Genomic DNA, 8,335 nt, shown 5'->3' on the forward strand with positions numbered 1-8,335 from the left:
GGGAGGGAGGAGGGAAGAGGGTTCAGGATGGGGAACACAGGTATACCTGTGGCGGATTCATTTCGATATTTGGCAAAACTAATACAATACTGTAAAGTTTAAAAATAAAATTAAATTTAAAAAAAATAAAATGGGCAAGACTTTGGCTTTCAGTGAAGTAAAGAAAAAAGTGAGAAATGCTAAAAGAGAGAGATGAGAAACATAAAAAGACAGAGATAGATAAATAAAGAGAGATATAAAGCAAAATGGAACATGCTACCCAGAGCCAATACTTTTTAGTCTTAGCCTTAATAGAAGTGTGAGAATCAAAAGTAGAAATTACTAAAGGAAAACTGAAACAAAACCTTTGAATTGTGAAGCCTTAAGAGAAAGGTTTGGGTTTCCCTGGTGGCTTAGACAGTGAAGAATCCTCCTGCAATCCATAAGACCTGGGTTCGCTCCCTGGGTTGGGACAATCCCCAGGAGAAGGAAATGGCTACCTGCCGGGGTCCAGCCCCGGCTGATCCAGGATATTCGAAGGAGAGACGGCATAGGCGACCTATTTATTTAGATATTTATCAAAGATAAAAGAGTAATAGACTGAGGATAGCTCAGTAGGAAAATTCAGTGGAGAAAAGAGGCTGAGTAGCTTGGTTTACGCGGGAGACCAATAAAACTTCAAGACAAGAAGTTTGCACCACTTACGTAGGCCGCAAGCATCCTTCCGTTCTCCCGAAGGAGAGGAGACACTGAGGCCTCCCCAGTCGGATCTTAGAAGCCCAGGCATAATTAGCAAGCATGGCGGGTTCCGCGCTCCAGATGGAGACTCAGCCAGAATTTGGGAGAGAGAGCGACATGGGGAGACCAAGTTTTAGTGAACAAGGCCCACACTTTATTTTCCAAAGTAGTTTTTATACCTTAAGTTGTGCATAGAGGATAATGGGGGAAGGGGTAGATTCATGCAAGGACAGCAATTCCTGGTTCTAATCGAAGCCAGGCTTTCAAAATTATCATATGCAAAAGTTCAGGTGATTTACATCATCTTCTGGCCAGGAGGCCTGTTAACATTTTAAGAAACTTATCTTTCTCTAAAGGTGATTATTCCAAAGTCAGGCACCAGCCTCCAAAAAAGCATTGGACAAAGCTGCATTCCTATAGTGCAAAGGTGAGGTGGGCTCAATCAAGAAAAGAATTAACTCAAGGGTCCAAGGTTACAAACATTGAGGCTACTACTTACATTTCTATACACCCATTATATCAATCAATACACTGCCAAGGACACAGTAGGTAAGGAGTATGGAGACAGCAGCAAACATTGGCCCAATAAGTGAAAAAAACCTTTCACCAATACAATTTCTAATCAATCTTTTAACTACTCAAAGGACTCTGTGTTTAGACAGTTTAGAACATCTCCTGCCTCTCACAGTTGGGAGTCTCTGAACAATCACATGTGGCCGGAAAAACCTATTCAGGCAGGCTAGAGGATTTTCAAAGGAGTTTGTAGGTTGAAACACTGTCATACCCAGGAATTATTAACTGGAGCTGTAAGCTAACTCTTTTTTCAGAGAGAGGTCGTGGGGGACAGCCCCCCATAAAGTCAGAGGTGTAGGTGAAAGCACAAAGCAGAAAGTAGGCAGACTCTGGTTTTGGGGGTAGATGCTCGAGAATTTCCAGGGGGACTCCTGAGGCTTGATCCCGCCTTTGCGTATGCCGAGCCTCCTTCCTCATGACCTTTGTCATCGGTGGAGCTCCTCACGCTGGCTCCCAGCAGTGATAGAATTCCAGTTGAGCTATTCCAGATCCTGAAAGATGATGCTATGGAAAGTGCTGCACTCAATATGCAATATGCACTCAATATGCAATATGCCGGCTCCCGGCAGCTACCCACTCCAATATTGCTGCCTGGAGAATTCCATGGACAGAGGAGCCTGGCAAGCTGCAGTTGAGATCACAAAGAGTCAGACACAACTGAGCAACTAACATTTTCACTTCATTTTTCAAGAAGAAAAAGGTTGTGTTAGTCTTCTAGAAAAGAACACATTTGCATTGAAACTACTTCCCTGGTGGTCCAGTGGTTGAGAATCCACCTGCCAATGCAGAAGACGTGGGTTACATCCTTGGTATGGGAGGATCCCACAAGCCATGTGGCAACTCAGCCCCTGCAATTACCTGAGCACGCTAGATCCCGTGCTCTGCAATAAGAGAAGTCACCATAATGAGAAGCCCATGCACCACAACTGGAGAATAGCCCCTGCTCACTGCAACTAGAGAAAACCCACGTGCAGCAACGAAGACTCAGCACAGCCAGAAACAAAAACTAAAATAAATAAATATTTTAAAAGACTATTATACTCTTCCAAATCACTCTCTTTCATTATTCAATCTATTTTCTTTCACTTCCTTCATTTTCTTTCACTTTCCTTTGCAAGATATACTTGGAAATAAGTATATCTTGGAAATACATGTAAGTTTTGGCTCTCTACCAAATCTTCAGAATGACTCTTTCTGAAATATGGTTGATTTACAGTATTATATTAGTTTCAAGTGTAGGACATAGCAATTTGATAATTTTATAGTTTATACTCCATTTAAAGTTGTTACAAAACAAAGCCTATTTTTCCCTATGTTGTACAATATATCCTGTTGCTTATCTATTTTATTCACAGTGATCTGTTCATCTTAATTCCATACCACCATCCTGTCCCTCCCTTGTTCTTTGTCCCCACTGGTAACCATGAGTTTTTCCTCTGTATCTGTGAGTTGGCACCTGTTTTGCTTTATACTTTTATTTGTTTTGTTTTTTAGATTCCACATATAAATGGTTTCTATAGTATTTGTCTTTCTCTGACTTATTTCACTAAATGCAATACTTTCTAAGTCCATCCACATTCCTGCAAGTGCCAGAATTTTATTCTATTTTATGGCTGGGTAATGTTCCATTGTATTTACATAACCACATCTTCTGTATCCATTCATCTGTTGATGGAGACTCGGGTTGCATCCATGTCCTAGTTATTAGAAAAAATGGTGCTATGAACATTGTGGTGCATGTATCTTTTCAAATTAATTTTTTTTCTTGATATATACCTGGGAGTGAAATTGCTGGATCATAAGGTAATTCTATTTGCAGTTTTTTGAGGAAACTCCATACTGTTTTCCATAATACCTATACCAATTTCTATTTCCATGAACATTATTCTAGTGTTCCCTTTTCTCCACATCCTTGCCAACATTTGCTACTTGTGGCCTTTTTGATGTTACTCATTCTAACAGGTGTGAAGTGATATCTCATTGTGGTTTTGATTTGCATTTCTCTGATGATTAGTGATGTTGAGTATCTTTTCATGTGACTGTTGGCCATCTGTTTGTCTTTTTTGGAAAAACATTTGTTCAAGTCTTCTGCCCACTTTTTTAGTTGGGTTGTTTGGTTTTTTGGTATTGAGATGTGTGAGCTATCAAGAGCTATCATGTGCAAATATTTACTCCCATTCAGTAGGTTGTCTTTTTGTTTTGTTAATGGTTTCCTTTGCTGTGCAAAAGCTTTTATGTTTAATTAGGTTCTGCTGTTTATGTTTGCTTTATTTCTATTGCCTTAAGAGACAGATCAGAAAAAAATGATCATTGTCAAGGAGATTTCAAGGAGTTCTATGGTTTCAGGTTTTACATTTAGGCCTTTATACCATTTTGAGTTTATATTTGTATATGGTGTGAGGAAATGTTCTAATCCCATTTTTTAAGATGTAGTCATTCAGATTTCCCAGCACCATTTGTCAAAGATACTATCTTTTCTCCAACATAACTTCTTGCATCCTTTGTTGTAAATTAATTGACTATAGATGCATTTATTTCTAGGCTGTCTATTCTGTTCCATTGATGTGTTTGGCTGTTTTGAGCCAGTACTATGTTGTTTTGATTCAGTTCAGTTCAGTTAAGTCGCTGAGTCGTGTCCGACTCTTTGCAACCCCATGGACTGCAGCACGCCAGGCCTCCCTGTCCATCACCAACTCCCAGAGTTCACTCTTAACTCATGTCCATTGAGTCGGTGATGCCATCCAACGATCTCATCCTCTGTCGCCCCTTTCTCCCCCCGCCTTCAATATATTTCTAAATAAAGTATTTGTGAAATTGAGAGTAATACTTTTATTTATTTACTGAAAGATTCTGTTTGTGCTTTTTTTCTTCTCCAAAGAAATTTTGTATTTAACCTTCAGAGAATTATTTTGATTGGCTTATACTTTAGATGGGCTTCCCTGGTGGCTCTATCTGCAATGCAGGAGACCTGGGTTCATCCCTGGGTAGGAAAGATCCCCTGGGGAGAGGAATGGCTACCCACTCCAGTATTCTTGCCTGGAGAAATCCATGGAGCCTGGCAGGCTACAGTTCATGGGGTTGCGGAGAGTCAGACATGACTCAGTGACTGTCATTCACTCTCATACTTTAGATATACAGTAGAACCATTACCAAAAGTTAAATCTATCTGTTAAATCTAGATGTAGATAGATTTTAAAGCAAATTAGAGAAATCTTGGCTATTTTACTAGCCAAAGATCATTTGGTACTAAATATGTCACCATTGCCTGGTGGACTACAGCCATGGTGTCACAAAGAGTTGGACATGACTGAGTAAGCACATGTCACCATTATCCTCATTTTGTTGAATATGTATCAGTTTTTTTGGCCATACCTCATGGCTTGTGGGATCTTAGTTCCCTGACTAGAAATTGAACCTATGCCCTTAACAGTAAAACATGAAGTCCTAACCACTGGATGACCAGGGAAGTTCCTGTCTATGAATTTCCACTGAGATATTTGTAGATAATGAAAGGCTATGACTAGCCTAAGGTGAGCCTGTTTGAATTTTGGAGGCAGCTGAAAGAGATCTTGGTCCTAACCCTTACCTGCAATATATACTCAGAAAAATAAAATTTTCTAACACAAAGATAACCATAAGGCATTGTGCAGCTTTAAGAGTATGCTTCTTCTAACTCCAAATTGTGATTAAGCATTGGTTATTGTGGTTCCTGGAAATATCTTACTGCTTTACTGATAACCTTCAAAAAGATCTTCTACCTGCTTTTCTTTAAAAAAAAAAGAAAAGAAATTGATCCCTTGAAACATCTTAGTATACACTTTAAGACTTTATATATTTTTTAAGTTATAAATAATCTTTTTAAAGTCAATCTCCATTTTTTCAGAAGAATTAATTGTTCCTTTTGGCAGTCAAAAGAGTGCCCTACACATATTAGAATCTATATCTACCAGAACTTCTCTCTGTGACTTGAAATTTATATTCCCATTATTTGATTATAATCTTTCTCAGTGTTATTTGATTTTCCTTCCACCGAACTGGGAGGACTGAGATTATTAAATTATCTGAGTAACTTGTGTGTGTGTGTGTGTTAGTTGCTCAGTCATGTCCAACTCTTTGTGACCCCATGGATGGTTGCTCCTGGGTTCCTCTGTACATGGAATTCTCCAGGCAAGAATACTAGAATGGGTTGCCATTCCCTTCTCCAGGGGATCCTCCCAACCCAGGGATCAAACTCAGGTCTCCTACACTGCAGGCAGATTCTTAACCATCTGAGCCCATTTGAGTAGCTTATTGATTTTTTTTCTATTAAAAACTAAAGATATAGCTTATAAATATTGCCTTGAGGGTAAAAATAGGAGCCATTATTAGAAAATGCATAATATGCAAATATGCTTTTAGTCAGCATAAAGCATACTTCTCTGATCCTTTGCATAATAATTCAATTCAAACTTGAACAAAATTGAGATCCCAGCTACTTCACATATATTGATAAGCTAAGTAAATAAATACTATTTCAAAGTTGAATGACCAACATTTGAATAAGCTCTCTTCAATAATATGCTTTTTATATTGTAGAATTTTGTCTGTGTCTTCCAGTTTGTGTCTTTATATAACAAGTGCTGAGTGTTGACAATATTGATTTCTCCATCTCCTATTTTCTCAGTTAAAGGCTTTCTCTATCTTTGGTGTGATTACAAGCTTTTATGTGTAGTTCCCCCTCAATCCCCGTATATCCTTTCTTCTTGAAATAACTTCCAATAACTCTTTGGAAGAGGGTGGTAATCAAAATAAATATTTAGTTCTTTTCTAGAACTTTAATATCATGGCAAGCAATTGGTACAGTGTATTAATGGGGGAAAAAATAAGCTTTATCAATAGTCACTCAAAGATACATATCTATTACACTTGCGTGCATACTCAGACAATTCAGTCTTGTCTGACTCTTTGTGACCCTACTGTAGCCCACCAGACTCCTCTTTCCATGGGATTCTCCAGACAAGAATACTGGAGGAATTCCATGCCATCCCCCAGGGGATCTTCCCAACTCAAGGATTGAATCCATGTCTCCTGTGGCTCCTTTGCAGGTGGGTTCTTTACTGCTGAGCCACTGTGTACATACAACTGTCAATGAACACAAAAATATTTCCTACATTATTAGTTATCTAAGAAAATACAAATCAAAACCACAATGAGATATCACTTCACGTTCATTAGAAACAGTGTTGATCAAGACTTGGAGAAATCTCTAACTTCATAGTCTGCTGGTGGAAATGTAAAATGATACAGATATTGGAAGACAGTGTGATAGTTCCATTGGTTTGATAAATGCATAAAGTTATATCCACCACCATAATGGTATAGAATAGTTTTATTATTCCCTAAATTTTTTTCAAACTACTCCTTTGGAATCAGCTTGTTATGCAAGTCTTACTCCTAGCAACCACTGTTTTGTAATTTCACTATCAGTTCAGTACAGTTCAATTGCTCAGTCATGTCCGACGCTTTGTGACCCCATGGACTGCAGCATGCCAGGCTTCCTTGTACATCAGCAACTCCTAGGGCTTACTCAAACTCATGTCCATCGAGTCAGTGATGCCATCCAATGATCTCATCCTCTGTCATCCCCTTCTCCTCCTGCATTCACTCTTTCCCGGCATCAGAGTCTTTTCCAATGAGTCACTTCTTCACATCAGCTTCAGCATCAGTCCTTCCAATGAATATTCAGCACTTATTTCCTTTAGGATGGACTAGTTGGATCTCCTTGCAGTCCAAGAGACTCTCAAGAGTCTTCTCCAACACCACAGTTCAAAAGCACCAACTCTTTGGCACTCAGCATTTTTTATAGTCTAACTCTCACATCCATACATGACTACTGGAAAAACCACAGCTTTGACTATACAGACCTTTGTTAGCAAAGTAATGTCTTTGCTTTATAATATGCTGTCTAGGATGGTCATAGCTTTTCTTCCAAGGAGCAAGTGTCTTTCAGTTTCAAGGCTGCAGTCAACATCTGCAGTGATTGTGGAGCCCCCAAAATAAAGTCTGTCACTTTCCATTGTTTTCCCATCTATTTGCCATGAAGTGATGGGACCAGATGCCATGATCTTAGTTTTCTGAATGTTGAGTTTTAAGCCAACTTTTTCACTCTTCTCTTTCCCTTTCATCAAGAGGCTCTTTAGCTCTTCTTTGCTGTCTGCCATGAGGTTGGTACAATCTGCGTATCTGTGGTTATTGACATTTCTCCCAGGAGTCTTAATCCCAGCTTGTGCTTCATCCAGTCTCACATTTTGCATGATGTGTTCTGCATATAAGTTAAATAAGCAGGGTGACAATGTACAGCCTTGACATACTTCTTTCCCGATTTGGACCCAGTCTGTTATTCCATGTCCAGTTCTAACTGTTGCTTCCTTTTTTTTTCTTTTAATTTATTTATTTTTTTTTTAATTTTACTTTTAAACTTTACATAATTGTATTAGTTTAGCCAAATATCAAAATGAATCTGCCACAGGTATACATGTGTTCCCCATCCTAAACCCTCCTCCCTCCTCCCTCCCCATACCATCCCTCTGGGTCGTCCCAGTGCACTAGCCCCAAGCATCCAGTATCGTGCATCGAACCTGGACTGGCAACTCGTTTCTTACATGATATTTTACATGTTTCAATGCCATTCTCCCAAATCTTCCCACCCTCTCCCTCTCCCACAGAGTCCATAAGACTGTTCTATACATCAGTGTCTCTTTTGCTGTCTTGTACACAGGGTTATTGTTACCATCTTTCTAAATTCCATATATATGCGTTAGTATACTGTATTTATGTTTTTCCTTCTGGCTTACTTCACTCTGTATAATAGGCTCCAGTTTCATCCACCTCATTAGAACTGATTCAAATGTATTCTTTTTAATGGCTAAGTAATACTTCATTGTGTATATGTACCACTGCTTTCTTATCCATTCATCTGCTGATGGACATCTAGGTTGCTTCCATGTCCTGGCTATTATAAACAGTGCTGCGATGAACATTGGGGTACACATGTCTCTTTCCCTTC

Source organism: Bison bison, unplaced genomic scaffold, assembly GCF_000754665.1.
Source record: "Bison bison bison isolate TAMUID 2011002044 unplaced genomic scaffold, Bison_UMD1.0 scf7180017864489, whole genome shotgun sequence".
NCBI classification, from domain to species: domain Eukaryota; kingdom Metazoa; phylum Chordata; class Mammalia; order Artiodactyla; family Bovidae; genus Bison; species Bison bison.